This window comes from Bombina bombina, chromosome 7 (assembly GCF_027579735.1).
Source record: "Bombina bombina isolate aBomBom1 chromosome 7, aBomBom1.pri, whole genome shotgun sequence".
NCBI lineage: Eukaryota > Metazoa > Chordata > Amphibia > Anura > Bombinatoridae > Bombina > Bombina bombina.
In genome coordinates, this window is record NC_069505.1 from 640,718,637 (window position 1) to 640,736,149 (window position 17,513).

A 17,513-nucleotide genomic window follows, 5' to 3' on the forward strand; every position below is an offset into this window, starting at 1 on the left:
TGTGAGGGTGACAACATAAACAGAGGTCTAGTTGCCAAGGAAATATATTAGGTGACATTCCATGACATGAGGATCATGAGCAGGAGTAGTCACAGGTGAGGGTGACAACATAAACAGAGGTCTAGCTGCCAAGGAAATATATTAGGTGACATTCCATGACATGAGAATCATGAGCAGGAGCAGTCACAGGTGAGGGTGACAACAGAAACAGAGGTCTAGCGGCCAAGGAAATATATTAGGTGTCATTCCATGACATGAGGATCATGAGCAGGAGCAGTCACAGGTGAGGGTGACAACAGAAACAGAGGTCTAGCTGCCAAGGAAATATATTAGGTGACATTCCATGACATGAGGATCATGAGCAGGAGCAGTCACAGGTGAGGGTGACAACAGAAACAGAGGTCTAGCGGCCAAGGAAATATATTAGGTGTCATTCCATGACATGAGGATCATGAGCAGGAGCAGTCACAGGTGAGGGTGACAACAGAAACAGAGGTCTAGCTGCCAAGGAAATATATTAGGTGACATTCCATGACATCAGGATCATGAGCAGGAGCAGTCACAGGTTAGGGTGACAACGTAAACAGAGGTTTACCTGCCAAGGAAATATATTAGGTGACATTCCATGACATGAGGATCATGAGCAGGAGTAGTCACAGGTGAGGGTGACAACATAAACAGAGGTCTAGCGGCCAAGGAAATATATTAGGTGACATTACATGACATGAGGATCATGAGCAGGAGCAGTCACAGGTGAGGGTGACAACATAAACAGAGGTCTAGCTGCCAAGGAAATATATTAGGTGACATTCCATGACATGAGCATCATGAGCAGGAACAGTCACAGGTGAGGGTGACAACATAAACAGAGGTCTAGCAGCCAAGGAAATACATTAGGTGACATTCCATGACATGAGGATCATGAGCAGGAGTAGTCACAGATGAGGGTGACAACATAAACAGAGGTCTAGCTGCCAAGGAAATATATTAGGTGACATTCCATGACATGAGGATCATGAGCAGGAGCAGACACAGATGAGGGTGACAACATAAACAGAGGTCTACCTGCCAAGGAAATATATTAGGTGACATTCCATGACATGAGGATCATGAGCAGGAGCAGACACAGATGAGGGTGACAACATAAACAGAGGTCTACCTGCCAAGGAAATATATTAGGTGACATTATATGACATGAGGATCATGAGCAGGAACAGTCACAGGTGAGAGTGACAACATAAACAGAGGTCTACCTGCCAAGGAAATATATTAGGTGACATTCCATGACATGAGGATCATGAGCAGGAGCAGACACAGATGAGGGTGACAACATAAACAGAGGTCTACCTGCCAAGGAAATATATTAGGTGACATTATATGACATGAGGATCATGAGCAGGAACAGTCACAGGTGAGGGTGACAACATAAACAGAGGTCTACCTGCCAAGGAAATATATTAGGTGACATTCCATCACATTAGGATCATGAGCAGGAGTAGTCACAGGTGAGGGTGACAACATAAACAGAGGTCTAGCTGCCAAGGAAATACATTAGGTGACATTCCATGACATGAGAATCATGAGCAGGAACAGTCACAGGTGAGGGTGACAACATAAACAGAGGTCTAGCTGCCAAGGAAATATATTAGGTGACATTCCATGACATGAGGATCATGAGCAGGAATAGTCACAGGTGAGAGTGACAACATAAACAGAGGTCTAGCTGCCAAGGAAATATATAAGGTGACATTCCATGACATGAGGATCATGTACAGGAGCAGTCACAGGTGAGGGTGACAACATAAACAGAGGTCTACCTGCCAAGGAAATATATTAGGTGACATTCCATGACATGTGGCTCATGAGCAGGAACAGTCACAGGTGAGGGTGACAACATAAACAGAGGTCTAGCTGCCAAAGAAATATATTAGGTGACATTCCATGACATGTGACTCATGAGCAGGAACAGTCACAGGTGAAGGTGACAACATAAACAGAGGTCTAGCTGCCAAGGAAATACATTAGGTGACATTCCATGACATGAGGATCATGAGCAGGAGTAGTCACAGGTGAGAGTGACAACAGAAACAGAGGTCTACCTGCCAAGGAAATATATTAGGTGACATTCCATGACATGAGGATCATGAGCAGGAGCAGTCACAGGTGAGGATGACAACATAAACAGAGGTCTAGCTGCCAAGGAAATACATTAGGTGACATTCCATGACATGAGGATCATGAGCAGGAGTAGTCACAGGTGAGGGTGACAACAGAAACAGAGGTCTAGCTGCCAAGGAAATATATTAGGTGACATTCCATGACATGAGGATCATGAGCAGGAACAGTCACAGGTGAGGGTGACAACAGAAACAGAGGTCTACCTGCTAAGGAAATATATTAGGTGACATTCCATGACATGAGGATCATGAGCAGGAGTAGTCACAGGTGAGGGTGACAACAGAAACAGAGGTCTACCTGCCAAGGAAATATATTAGGTGACATTCCATGACATGAGGATCATGAGCATGAACAGTCACAGGTGAGGGTGACAACATAAACAGAGGTCTAGCTGCCAAGGAAATATATTAGGTGACATTCCATGACATGAGGATCATGTGCAGGAGTAGTCACAGGTGAGGGTGACAACATAAACAGAGGTCTAGCTGCCAAGGAAATACATTAGGTGACATTCCATGACATTAGGATCATGAGCAGGAGCAGTCACAGGTGAGGATGACAACATAAACAGAGGTCTAGCGGCCAAGGAAATACATTAGGTGACATTCCATGACATTAGGATCATGAGCAGGAGCAGTCACAGATGAGGGTGACAACAGAAACAGAGGTCTAGCGGCCAAGGAAATATATTAGGTGACATTCCATGACATGAGGATCATAAGCAGGAGCAGTCACAGGTGAGGGTGACAACAGAAACAGAGGTCTACCTGCCAAGAAAATATATTAGGTGACATTCCATGACATGAGGATCATAAGCAGGAACAGTCACAGGTGAGGGTGACAACAGAAACAGAGGTCTAGCAGCCAAGGAAATATATTAGGTGACATTCCATGACATGAGGATCATAAGCAGGAACAGTCACAGGTGAGGGTGACAACATAAACAGAGGTCTAGTTGCCAAGGAAATATATTAGGTGACATTCCATGACATGAGGATCATGAGCAGGAGCAGACACAGATGAGGGTGACAACATAAACAGAGGCCTAGCTGCCAAGGAAATATATTAGGTGACATTCCATGACATGAGGATCATGAGCAGGAACAGTCACATGTGAGGGTGACAACATAAACAGAGGTCTAGTTGCCAAGGAAATATATTAGGTGACATTCCATGACATGAGGATCATGAGCATGAACAGTCACAGGTGAGAGTGACAACATAAACAGAGGTCTAGTTGCCAAGGAAATATATTAGGTGACATTCCATGACATGAGGATCATGAGCATGAACAGTCACATGTGAGGGTGACAACATAAACAGAGGTCTAGTTGCCAAGGAAATATATTAGGTGACATTCCATGACATGAGGATCATGAGCAGGAGTAGTCACAGGTGAGGGTGACAACATAAACAGAGGTCTAGCTGCCAAGGAAATATATTAGGTGACATTCCATGACATGAGGATCATGAGCAGGAGCAGTCACAGGTGAGGGTGACAACAGAAACAGAGGTCTAGCTGCCAAGGAAATATATTAGGTGAGATTCCATGACATGAGGATCATGAGCATGAACAGTCACAGGTGAGGGTGACAACATAAACAGAGGTCTAGCTGCCAAGGAAATATATTAGGTGACATTCCATGACATGAGGATCATGAGCAGGAGCAGTCACAGGTGAGGGTGACAACAGAAACAGAGGTCTAGCGGCCAAGGAAATATATTAGGTGTCATTCCATGACATGAGGATCATGAGCAGGAGCAGTCACAGGTGAGGGTGACAACAGAAACAGAGGTCTAGCTGCCAAGGAAATATATTAGGTGACATTCCATGACATCAGGATCATGAGCAGGAGCAGTCACAGGTTAGGGTGACAACGTAAACAGAGGTTTACCTGCCAAGGAAATATATTAGGTGACATTCCATGACATGAGGATCATGAGCAGGAGTAGTCACAGGTGAGGGTGACAACATAAACAGAGGTCTAGCGGCCAAGGAAATATATTAGGTGACATTCCATGACATGAGGATCATGAGCAGGAGCAGTCACAGGTGAGGGTGACAACATAAACAGAGGTCTAGCGGCCAAGGAAATATATTAGGTGACATTCCATGACATGAGGATCATGAGCATGAACAGTCACAGGTGAGGGTGACAACATAAACAGAGGTCTAGCTGCCAAGGAAATATATTAGGTGACATTCCATGACATGAGGATCATGAGCAGGAGCAGTCACAGGTGAGGGTGACAACAGAAACAGAGGTCTAGCTGCCAAGGAAATATATTAGGTGACATTCCATGACATGAGGATCATGAGTTGCAGCAGTCACTTGTGAGGGTGACAATATAAACAGAGGTCTAGCGGCCAAGGAAATATATTAGGTGACATTCCATGACATGAGGATCATGAGCAGGAGCAGTCACAGGTGAAGGTGACAACATAAACAGAGGTCTAGCTGCCATGGAAATATATTAGGTGACATTCAATGACATGAGGATCATGAGCAGGAACAGTCACAGGTGAGGGTGACAACAGAAACAGAGGTCTACCTGCTAAGGAAATATATTAGGTGACATTCCATGACATGAGGATCATGAGCAGGAACAGTCACAGGTGAGGGTGACAACATAAACAGAGGTCTACCTGCTAAGGAAATATATTAGGTGTCATTACATGACATGAGGATCATGAGCAGGAACAGACACAGATGAGGGTGACAACATAAACAGAGGTCTAGCTGCCAAGGAAATATATTAGGTGACATTCCATGACATGAGGATCATGAGCAGGAGCAGTCACAGGTGAGGGTGACAACAGAAACAGAGGTCTACCTGCCAAGGAAATATATTAGGTGACATTCCATGACATGAGGATCATGAGCAGGAGTAGTCACAGGTGAGGGTGACAACATAAACAGAGGTCTAGCGGCCAAGGAAATATATTAGGTGACATTCCATGACATGAGGATCATGAGCAGGAACAGTCACAGGTGAGGGTGACAACATAAACAGAGGTCTACCTGCCAAGGAAATATATTAGGTGACATTCCATGACATGAGGATCATGAGCAGGAACAGTCACAGGTGAGGGTGACAACATAAACAGAGGTCTAGCGGCCAAGGAAATATATTAGGTGACATTCCATGACATGGCTCATGAGCAGGAACAGTCACAGGTGAGGGTGACAACATAAACAGAGGTCTAGCGGCCAAGGAAATATATTAGGTGACATTCCATGACATGGCTCATGAGCAGGAACAGTCACAGGTGAGGGTGACAACATAAACAGAGGTCTAGCGGCCAAGGAAATATATTAGGTGACATTCCATGACATGAAGATCATGAGCAGGAGCAGTCACAGGTGAGGGGGACAACATAAACAGAGGTCTAGCGGCCAAGGAAATATATTAGGTGACATTCCATGACATGAGGATCATGAGCAGGAGTAGTCACAGGTGAGGGTGACAACATAAACAGAGGTCTAGCTGCCAAGGAAATATATTAGGTGACATTCCATGACATGGCTCATGAGCAGGAACAGTCACAGGTGAGGGTGACAACATAAACAGAGGTCTAGCGGCCAAGGAAATATATTAGGTGACATTCCATGACATGAGGATCATGAGCAGGAGTAGTCACAGGTGAGGGTGACAACATAAACAGAGGTCTAGCGGCCAAGGAAATATATTAGGTGACATTCCATGACATGAGGATCATGAGCAGGAGTAGTCACAGGTGAGGGTGACAACATAAACAGAGGTCTACCTGCCAAGGAAATATATTAGGTGACATTCCATGACATGGCTCATGAGCAGGAACAGTCACAGGTGAGGGTGACAACATAAACAGAGGTCTAGCTGCCAAGGAAATATATTAGGTGACATTCCATGACATGAGGATCATGAGCAGGAGTAGTCACAGGTGAGGGTGACAACATAAACAGAGGCCTAGCTGCCAAGGAAATACATTAGGTGACATTCCATGACATTAGGATCATGAGCAGGAGCAGTCACAGGTGAGGGTGACAACATAAACAGAGGTCTACCTGCCAAGGAAATATATTAGGTGACATTCCATGACATGTGGCTCATGAGCAGGAACAGTCACAGGTGAGGGTGACAACATAAACAGAGGTCTAGCTGCCAAGGAAATATATTAGGTGACATTCCATGACATGAGGATCATGAGCAGGAGTAGTCACAGGTGAGGGTGACAACATAAACAGAGGTCTAGCTGCCAAGGAAATATATTAGGTGACATTCCATGACATGGCTCATGAGCAGGAACAGTCACAGGTGAGGGTGACAACATAAACAGAGGTCTAGCGGCCAAGGAAATATATTAGGTGACATTCCATGACATGAGGATCATGAGCAGGAGCAGTCACTTGTGAGGGTGACAACATAAACAGAGGTCTAGCGGCCAAGGAAATATATTAGGTGACATTCCATGACATGAGGATCATGAGCAGGAACAGTCACAGGTGAGGGTGACAACATAAACAGAGGTCTAGCGGCCAAGGAAATATATTAGGTGACATTCCATGACATGAGGATCATGAGCAGGAGTAGTCACAGGTGAGGGTGACAACATAAACAGAGGTCTAGCTGCCAAGGAAATATATTAGGTGACATTCCATGACATGGCTCATGAGCAGGAACAGTCACAGGTGAGGGTGACAACATAAACAGAGGTCTAGCGGCCAAGGAAATATATTAGGTGACATTCCATGACATGAGGATCATGAGCAGGAGTAGTCACAGGTGAGGGTGACAACATAAACAGAGGTCTAGCGGCCAAGGAAATATATTAGGTGACATTCCATGGCATGTGAGTTGTTTCTCCATAGTTTTTTACTACAGGCATCTTCTCTGAATTTTGAGAAAATAAATGCGAAATATTTTCTGCCTACAGTAGTTTTGCGACTACCATGACATACAGAATTTAACATCTGTGAGTCCAAATGTAAACGCTATAATACAAAGTGAATCACTGAGATGAGGTCCCCTGAATTCTACTGTGTTGTAAGTTATGATTATGTTTTATCTCTTTGTATTATACTGAATGGAATGTCCAGAAGAGCTGTAATTTCCATAGCAATTCTGTACTGATTTAAGTACTGAAAAGTTGAGTTCAGCTAGATAGCATCTATACTATAATCGCGTTTGTAATGTGTTTGTCGGTGTCGCCAGTTGCGCACACATCCTCAAAGGAATGTTTGAGGAAGGTGGATTCTTTCACCACCCTGCCATTTTCGGAATCCACTGAGTGGCAGCGAAGGCAAACGGAGCATTACAAAAAAAACAATAAGTATTTAAAAAAAAACAACCTAACCGTCCGCAGTAAAAAAAATCTAACCGTCCGCAACGAGTAATAAAAAAAACTAACCGCCCGTACGAACTATTAAGAAAAAAATAAACTAACCACCCACACAAAGTATTAAAAAAAAAAAAATACCCAATAAAATTATTAAACTCTAAATCCGTCAACCACATCGCAAACTACCTAATACATCTATTAACCCCTTATCCGCCAACCCCCCCACAACGCATTAAACCTAATTTACCTATTAACTCCTAAACCGCCAACCCCCACAACGCAAAAAAAACTAATTTAATGACTAAGCCCCCTAACCTAACACCCCCTAAATTAACCCCTTAGTTACATAAAAAAATACCACATTACAATTAAAATAAAATTTAAACAAAATAATATTACATTAATCTAAAACTATAGAAAATAAAAAACTGCTAACATTACAAAAAATAATAAACAACCTTAGTCAAAATAAAAAAAAACTAATCCCTATGAAAATAAAAAAGCCCCCCCAAATAAAAACACCCCCGTAATTGAAGAATAAACTACCAATAGCCCTTAAAAGGACATTTGTATAGGCATTCAGCTCTTTTTCACTGCCCTTAAAGTGAAAGACAATCCTAGCATTTTACAAACGCTAGGATTGACTATTTAAACAAAAAAAGGGGACTTTCATTCGTGCAGTATAAGCTAAGTATAAGATACTTCATGTAGAAAGCTCCTTTATTTGTTTCAATCGATCAGCATTCTTAGCTGCTACAGCAGCCCACGACTGAATTTTTTTTTGCTAAGAGGTGACGTTTAAAACTCTTCGCCAATAGCCGTGCGGTAAATCCGGCTCCCATGGGCGCCAAGCCGGATTTACCGCACGGCTATCGGCTAAGAGGTGAAAACGTCACCTCCTAGCAAAAAAATTTTTTAGCCGTGGGCTGCTGTAACAGCTACTTCATGAATGAAAGTCCCCTTTGTTTCAAGAGTCAATCCTAGCGTTTGTAAAATGCTAGGATTCACTTTCACTTTAAAAGGGCATTCAGCTCTTTTGCAAATTGCCCAATAAACCCTAATGTAAAAAAACAAAACCCCCCCAAAAATTAAAAAATTTGGTGGGTGGGGGGTTTACTGTTAGGGGGGACTTTGTTTATTTTTAATGTAAAAGAGATGATTTATTTAGGGCAATGCCCTACAAAAAAACCCTTTTAAGGGATATTGGTAGTTTATTCTTAGATTGGGGGGTATTTTGGGGGCTTTTTTATTTTCATAGGGATTAGGTTTAATTTTTTTAGTTTGGATAATGTTGTTTATTTTTTTCTGTATTTTAATTTTTTATTTTTTGAAGCTTGGGAGGTTACATTTTTCACACATAGACTGCCCGCTGGGCAGGTTTATCAACTACTATTAAATATTCTATTCCCAAACGACTGGGAACTAAAGTTTAACACAGCAAAGTGTAAAATAATGCATTTAGGGAAGAAAAATCCAAATGTTAATTACAGACTCAATGACACTTTACTGACTGTTACAGATGAGGAACAGGACTTGGGAATTATTATTTCAGATGATTTAAAACTTAGTAAACAATGTAGTAATGCAGCGAGTAAGGCTAGCAGAATGCTTAGATGTATTGGTAGAGGTATTTGCAGCAGAAATAGTAAGGTTCTTATGCCACTTTATAGATCATTAGTTAGGCCTCATCTTGAGTATTGTGTGCAGTTCTGGAGGCCATATCTTCAGAAGGATATTAACAAACTTGTATCTGTACAAGGGAAGCTACCAAAATGGTACATGGTCTAAAAAATAAAACTTACCAGGATAGGCTCAATGACCTAAATATGTATAGCTTAGAGGAGAGAAGGGAAAGAGGTGACATGATAGCAACTTTCAAGTACATTAAAGGGTTTAGTAAAACTGAGGCTGTGGGTATTTTACATAAAATGGAAAATTCAAGAACAAGGGGTCATGAGCTCAAGCTAAAGGGTAGTAGATTCAGGAGTAATTTGAGGAAGCTTCTTTACAGAAAGAGTGATTGGTTCATGCAATAAACCTCTACAAGAGGTATTAATGACAAACACTGTGTGGGTCTTTAAGAATGCCTGGGATAGGTATAAGGCTATAGTACATGATACCAATTAATACCTGGGATAAGCATAAGGCTATCCTACATACTAACTAATGCCTGGGATAAGCATAATGTTATCCTACGTACTAATTAATGCCTGTGATAAGCATAATGTTACCCTACATACTAATTAATGCCTGTGATAAGCATAATGTTATCCTACATACTAATTAATGCCTGCAATAAACATACTGTTATCCTATATACTAATTAATGCCTGTGATAAGCATAAGGCTATCCTACATACTAATTAATGCCTGGGATAAGCATAAGGCTATCCTATGTACTAACTAATGCCTGAGATAAGCATAATGTTATCCTACATACTAACTAATGCCTGGGATAAGCATAATGTTATCCTACATACTAATTAATGCCTGTGATAAACATAAGGCTATCCTACATACTAATTAATGTCTGGGATAAGCATAAGGCTATCCTACATACTAATTAATACCTGGGAAAAGCATAAGGCTATCCTATGTACTAACTAATGCCTGGGATAAGCATAAGGCTATGCTACATACTAATTAATGCCTGGGATAAGCATAAGGCTATACTACATAATACTAATTAATACCTGGGATAAGCATAAGGCTATACTACATATTAATTAATGCCTGGGATAAGCATAAGGCTATCCTACATACTAATTAAAGCCTGGGATAAGCATAAGGCTATACTACATACTAATTAATACATGGGATAAGCATAAGGCTATACTACATACTAATTAATGCCTGGGATAAGCATAAGGCTATCCTACATACTAATTAATGCCTGGGATACGCATAAGGCTATCCTACATAATAATTAATACCTGGGATAAGCATAATGATATCCTACATACTAATTAATGCCTGGGATAAGCATAAGGATATCCTACATACTAATTAATGGCTTGGATAAGCATAAGGCTATCCTACATACTAATTAATACCTGGGATAAGCATAAGGCTATCCTACAAACTAATTAATGCCTGGGATAAGCATAAGGCTATAATACATACTAATTAATACCTGGGATAAGCATAAGGCTATCCTATGTACTAACTAATGCCTGGGATAAGCATAAGGCTATCCTACATACCAATTAATGCCTGGGATAAGCATAAGGCTATACTACATAATACTAATTAATACATGGGATAAGCATAAGGCTATACTACATACTAATTAATGCCTGGGATAAGCATAAGGCTATCCTACATACTAATTAATGCCTGGGATAAGCATAAGGCTATCCTACATAAAATTAATGCCTGGGATAAGCATAAGGATATCCTACATACTAATTAATGTCTGGGATAAGCATAAGGATATCCTACATACTAATTAATGGCTTGGATAAGCATAAGGCTATCCTACATACTAATTAATACCTGGGATAAGCATAAGGCTATCCTACAAACTAATTAATGCCTGGGATAAGCATAAGGCTATCCTACATACTAATTAATACCTGGGATAAGCATAAGGCTATCCTATGTACTAACTAATGCCTGGGATAAGCATAAGGCTATCCTACATACTAATTAATGCCTGGGATAAGCATAAGGCTATACTACATGATACTAATTAATACCTGGGATAAGCATAAGGCTATACTACATATAATTAATGCCTGGGATAAGCATAAGGCTATCCTACATACTAATTAATGCCTGGGATAAGCATAAGGCTATACTACATACTAATTAATGCCTGGGATAAGCATAAGGCTATCCTACATACTAATTAATGCCTGGGATAAGCATAAGGCTATCCTACATACTAATTAATACCTGGGATAAGCATAAGGCTATCCTATGTACTAACTAATGCCTGGGATAAGCATAAGGCTATCCTACATACTAATTAATGCCTGGGATAAGCATAAGGCTATACTACATGATACTAATTAATACCTGGGATAAGCATAAGGCTATACTACATATTAATTAATGCCTGGGATAAGCATAAGGCTATCCTACATACTAATTAATGCCTGGGATAAGCATAAGGCTATACTACATACTAATTAATGCCTGGGATAAGCATAAGGCTAAACTACATACTAATTAATGCCTGGGATAAGCATAAGGCTATACTACATACTAATTAATGCCTGGGATAAGCATAAGGCTATCCTACATACAAATTAATGCCTGGGATACGCATAAGGCTATCCTACATACTAATTAATGGCTGGGATAAGCATAAGGCTATCCTACATACTAATTAATGCCTGGGATAAGCATAAGGCTATACTACATACTAATTAATGCCTGGGATAAGCATAAGGCTATCCTACATACTAATTAATGGCTGGGATAAGCATAAGGCTATCCTACATACTAATTAATACCTGGGATAAGCATAAGGCTATACTACATTCAAATTAATGCCTGGGATAAGCATAAGGCTATCCTACATACTAATTAATGCCTGGGATAAGCATAAGGCTATCCTACATACTAATTGATACCTGGGATAAGCATAAGGATATCCTATGTACTAATAATGCCTGGGATAAGCATAAGGCTATCCTACATACTAATTAAAGTCTGGAATAAGCATAAGGCTATCCTACGTACTAATTAATGCCTGGGATAAGCATAAGGCTATCCTACGTACTAATTAATGCCTGGGAACAGCATACAGCTATCCTACATACTAATTAATGTCTGGAATAAGCATAAGGCTATCCTACATACTAATTAATGCCTGGGATAAGCATAAGGCTATCCTACATACTAATTAATGCCTGGGATAAACATAAGGCTATCCTACATACTAATTAATGGCTGGGATAAGCATAAGGCTATCCTACATACTAATTAATGCCTGGGATAAGTATAAGGATATCCTACATACTAATTAATACCTGGGATAAGCATAAGGCTATCCTACATATAATTAATGGCTGGGATAAGTATAAGGCTGTCCTACATACTAATTAATACCTGGGAGAAGCATAAGGCTATCCTATGTACTAACTAATGCCTGGGATAGGTATAAGGCTATCCTACATACTAATTAATGCCTGGGATAAGCATAAGGCTATCCTATGTACTAACTAATGCCTGGGATAAGCATAAGGCTATCCTACATACTAATTAATACCTGGGATAAGCATAAGGCTATCCTATGTACTAACTAATGCCTGGGATAAACATAAGTCTATCCTACATACTAATTAATGCCTGGGATAAGCATAAGGCTATACTACATGATACTAATTAATACCTGGGATAAGCATAAGGCTATACTACATGATACTAATTAATACCTGAGATAAGCATAAGGCTATACTACATATTAATTAATTCCTGGGATAAGCATAAGGCTATCCTACATACTAATTAATGCCTGGGATAAGCATAAGGCTATACTACATAATAATTAATGCGTGGGATAAGCATAAGGATATCCTACATACTAATTAATGCCTGGGATAAGCATAAGGATATCCTACATACTAATTAATGGCTGGGATAAGCATAAGGCTATCCTACATACTAATTAATACCTGGGAAAAGCATAAGGCTATCCTACAAACTTATTAATGTCTGGGATAAGCATAAGGCTATCCTACATACTAATTAATACCTGGGATAAGCATAAGGCTATCCTATGTACTAACTAATGCCTGGGATAAGCATAAGGCTATCCTACATACTAATTAATGCCTGGGATAAGCATAAGGCTATACTCCATGATACTAATTAATACCTGGGATAAGCATAAGGCTATACTACATATTAATTAATGCCTGGGATAAGCATAAGGCTATCCTACATACTAATTAATGCCTGGGATAAGCATAAGGCTATACTACATACTAATTAATACCTGGGATAAGCATAAGGCTATACTACATACTAATTAATGCCTGGGATAAGCATAAGGCTATCCTACATACTAATTAATGCCTGGGATAAGCATAAGGCTATCCTACATACTAATTGATACCTGGGATAAGCATAAGGATATCCTACATACTAATTAATGCCTGGGATAAGCATAAGGCTATCCTACATACCAATTAATACCTGGGATAAGCATAAGGCTATCCTATGTACTAACTAATGTCTGGGATAAGCATAAGGCTATCCTACATACTAATTAATGCCTGGGATAAGCATTAGGCTATACTACATGATACTAATTAATACCTGGGATAAGCATAAGGCTATACTACATATTAATTAATGCCTGGGATAAGCATAAGGCTATCCTACATACTAATTAATGCCTGGGAAAAGCATAAGGCTATACTACATACTAATTAATACCTGGGATAAGCATAAGGCTTTACTACATACTAATTAATGCCTGGGATAAGCATAAGGCTATCCTACATACTAATTAATGCCTGGGATAAGCATAAGGCTATCCTACATACTAATTGATACCTGGGATAAGCATAAGGATATCTTACATACTAATTAATGCCTGGGATAAGCATAAGGCTATCCTACATACTAATTAATGTCTGGAATAAGCATTAGGCTATCCTACGTACTAATTAATGCCTGGGATAAGCATAAGGCTATCCTACGTACTAATTAATGCCTGGGAAAAGCATACAGCTATCTTACATACTAATTAATGTCTGGAATAAGCATAAGGCTATCCTACATACTAATTAATGCCTGGGATAAGCATAAGGCTATACTACATAATAATTAATTCCTGGGATAAGAATAAGGCTATCCTACATACTAATTAATGGCTGGGAGAAGCATAGGGCTATCCTATGTACTAACTAATTCCTGGGATAAGCATATGGCTATCCTACATACTAATTAGTACCTGGGATAAGCATAAGGCTATCCTACATACTAATTAGTACCTGGGATAAGCATAAGGCTATCCTACATACTAATTATTACCTGGGATAAGCATAAGGCTAGCCTACATACTAATTAATTCCTGGGAAAAGCATAAGGCTATTCTATGTACTAACTAATGCCTGGGATAAGCATAACGCTATCCTACATACTAATTAATGCCTGGGATAAGCATAAGGCTATCCTATGTACTAACTAATACCTGGGATAAGCATAAGGCTATCCTATGTACTAACTAATTTCTGGGATAAGCATAATGTTATCCTACATACTAACTAATTCCTGGGATAAGCATAAGGCTATCCTATATATTAATTAATGCCTGGGATAAGCATAAGTCTATCCTATGTACTAACTAATGCCTGGGATAAGCATAATGTTATCCTACATACTAATTAATGCCTGTGATAAACATAAGGCTATCCTACATACTAATTAATGCCTGGGATAAGCATAAGGCTATCCTACATACTAATTAATACCTGGGATAAGCATAAGGCTATCCTATGTACTAACTAATGCCTGGGATAAGCATAAGGCTATCCTACATACTAATTAATGCCTGGGATAAGCATAAGGCTATACTACATGATACTAATTAATACCTGGGATAAGCATAAGGCTATCCTACATACTAATTAATGCCTGGGATAAGCATAAGGCTATACTACATACTAATTAATACATGGGATAAGCATAAGGCTATACTACATATTAATTAATGCCTGGGATAAGCATAAGGCTATCCTACATACTAATTAATGCCTGGGATAAGCATAAGGCTATCCTACATACTAATTAATGGCTGGGATAAGCATAAGGCTATCCTACATACTAATTAATACCTGGGATAAGCATAAGGCTATCCTACAAACTAATTAATGCCTGGGATAAGCATAAGGCTATCCTACATACTAATTAATACCTGGGATAAGCATAAGGCTATACTACATACTAATTAATGCCTGGGATAAGCATAAGGCTATCCTACATACTAATTAATGGCTGGGATAAGCATAAGGCTATCCTACATACTAATTAATACCTGGGATAAGCATAAGGCTATCCTACAAACTAATTAATGCCTGGGATAAGCATAAGGCTATCCTACATACTAATTAATACCTGGGATAAGCATAAGGCTATACTACATGATACTAATTAATACCTGGGATAAGCATAAGGCTATACTACATATTAATTAATGCCTGGGATAAGCATAAGGCTATCCTACATACTAATTAATGCCTTCGATAAGCATAAGGCTATACTACATGATACTAATTAACACCTGGGATAAGCATAAGGCTATACTACATATTAATTAATGCCTGGGATAAGCATAAGGCTATCCTACATACTAATTAATGCCTGGGATAAGCATACGGCTATACAACATACTAATTAATACCTGAGATAAGCATAAGGCTATACTACATACTAATTAATGCCTGGGATAAGCATAAGGCTATCCTACATACTAATTAATGCCTCGGATAAGCATAAGGCTATCCTACATACTAATTGATACCTGGGATAAGCATAAGGATATCCTACGTACTAATTAATGCCTGGGATAAGCATAAGGCTATACTACATATTAATTAATGCCTGGGATAAGCATAAGGCTATCCTACATACTAATTAATGCCTGGGATAAGCATAAGGCTATACTACATACTAATTAATGTCTGGAATAAGCATAAGGATATCCTACATACTAATTAATGCCTGTTATAAGCATAATACTATCCTACGTACTAATTAATGCCTGGGAAAAGCATACAGCTATCCTACATACTAATTAATGTCTGGAATAAGCATAAGGCTATCCTACATACTAATTAATGCCTGGGATAAGCATAAGGCTATACTACATAATACTAATTAATACCTGGGATAAGCATAAGGCTATACTACATATTAATTAATGCCTGGGATAAGCATAAGGATATCCTACACACTAATTAATACCTGGTCTAATCATAAGGCTGTCCTATGTACTAACTAATGCCTGTGATAGGTATAGAGCTATCCTACATACTAATTAATGCCTGGGATAAGCATAAGGCTATCCTATGTACTAACTAATGCCTGGGATAAGCATATGGCTATCCTACATACTAATTATTGCCTGGGATAAGCATAAGGCTATCCTATGTACTAACTAATGCCTGGGATAAGCATATGGCTATCCTACATACTAATTAATACCTGGGATAAGCATAAGGCTATCCTACATACTAATTATTACCTGGGATAAGCATAAGGCTAGCCTACATACTAATTAATTCCTGGGAAAAGCATAAGGCTATTCTATGTACTAACTAATGCCTGGGATAAGCATAACGCTTTCCTACATACTAATTAATGCCTGGGATAAGCATAAGGCTATCCTATGTACTAACTAATACCTGGGATAAGCATAAGGCTATCCTATGTACTAACTAATGCATGGGATAAGCATAATGTTATCCTACATACTAACTAATTCCTGGGATAAGCATAAGGCTATCCTACATATTAATTAATGCCTGGGATAAGCATAAGGCTATCCTATGTACTAACTAATGCCTGGGATAAGCATAATGTTATCCTACATACTAATTAATGCCTGTGATAAGCATAATGTTATCCTACATACTAATCAATGCCTGTGATAAGCATACTGTTATCCTATATACTAATTAATGCCTGTGATAAGCATAAGGCTATCCTACATACTAATTAATGCCTGTGATAAGCATAAGGCTATCCTATGTACTAACTAATACCTGGGATAAGCATAAGGCTATCCTATGTACTAACTAATGCCTGGGATAAGCATAATGTTATCTTACATACTAATTAATGCCTGTGATAAGCATAATGTTATCTTACATACTAACTAATACCTGGGATAAGCATAATGTTATCCTACATACTAATTAATGCCTGTGATAAACATAAGGCTATCCTACATACTAATTAATGCCTGGGATAAGCATAAGGCTATACTACATGATACTAATTAATACCTGGGATAAGCATAAGGCTATACTACATTTTAATTAATGCCTGGGAT

General features: G+C 39.3%; 1 protein-coding gene across 1 annotated transcript in view; it reads left to right on the forward strand.

Moving 5' to 3' along the window:
• The window catches only part of GIPR (gastric inhibitory polypeptide receptor), a 218,381-nt gene that overhangs the window by 18,414 nt on the left and 182,454 nt on the right, over positions 1-17,513 (forward strand). The window lies entirely within an intron of this gene.